Raw genomic sequence first — 375 nt, forward strand, 5'->3', positions numbered from 1 at the left:
AACCCATGATGAGGGCACCTTCTCAATAAGTCCTTATACCTCTCACATGCATCGTATAGGGTCTCTAATTCCATCTACACAAAAGAAGAGATATCATTCCTCAACTTTACCATCTTGGCCGGCGGAAAGTATTTCAATAAAAACTTCTCGGTCATTTGATCCCAAGTAGTGATGGACCCTCGTGGTAAGGAGTTCAACCACTGCTTAGCCTTATTTCTCAGCGAGAAGGGAAATATCTGAAGGCAAATGAAATCATCAGAAACGCCATTAATTTTGAAAGTATCACAGAACTCTAAGAAGTTGGCCAAATGAGTATTTGGGTCTTCGTCCTGCAAACCATCAAACTGAACAAACTGTTGAATCATTTGTATAGTG

At 40.3% G+C, this 375-nt stretch overlaps 1 non-coding gene across 1 annotated transcript; it reads left to right on the forward strand.

Annotated features, from left to right (window-relative positions):
- Positions 1-107, forward strand: LOC128280070 (small nucleolar RNA R71). Its single transcript, XR_008270251.1, has one exon. It is a non-coding gene; the product is annotated as a small nucleolar RNA R71 (small nucleolar RNA).
- The last annotated feature ends 268 nt before the right edge of the window (positions 108-375 follow it).

This window comes from Gossypium arboreum, chromosome 8 (genome assembly GCF_025698485.1).
Source record: "Gossypium arboreum isolate Shixiya-1 chromosome 8, ASM2569848v2, whole genome shotgun sequence".
Lineage (NCBI taxonomy): Eukaryota > Viridiplantae > Streptophyta > Magnoliopsida > Malvales > Malvaceae > Gossypium > Gossypium arboreum.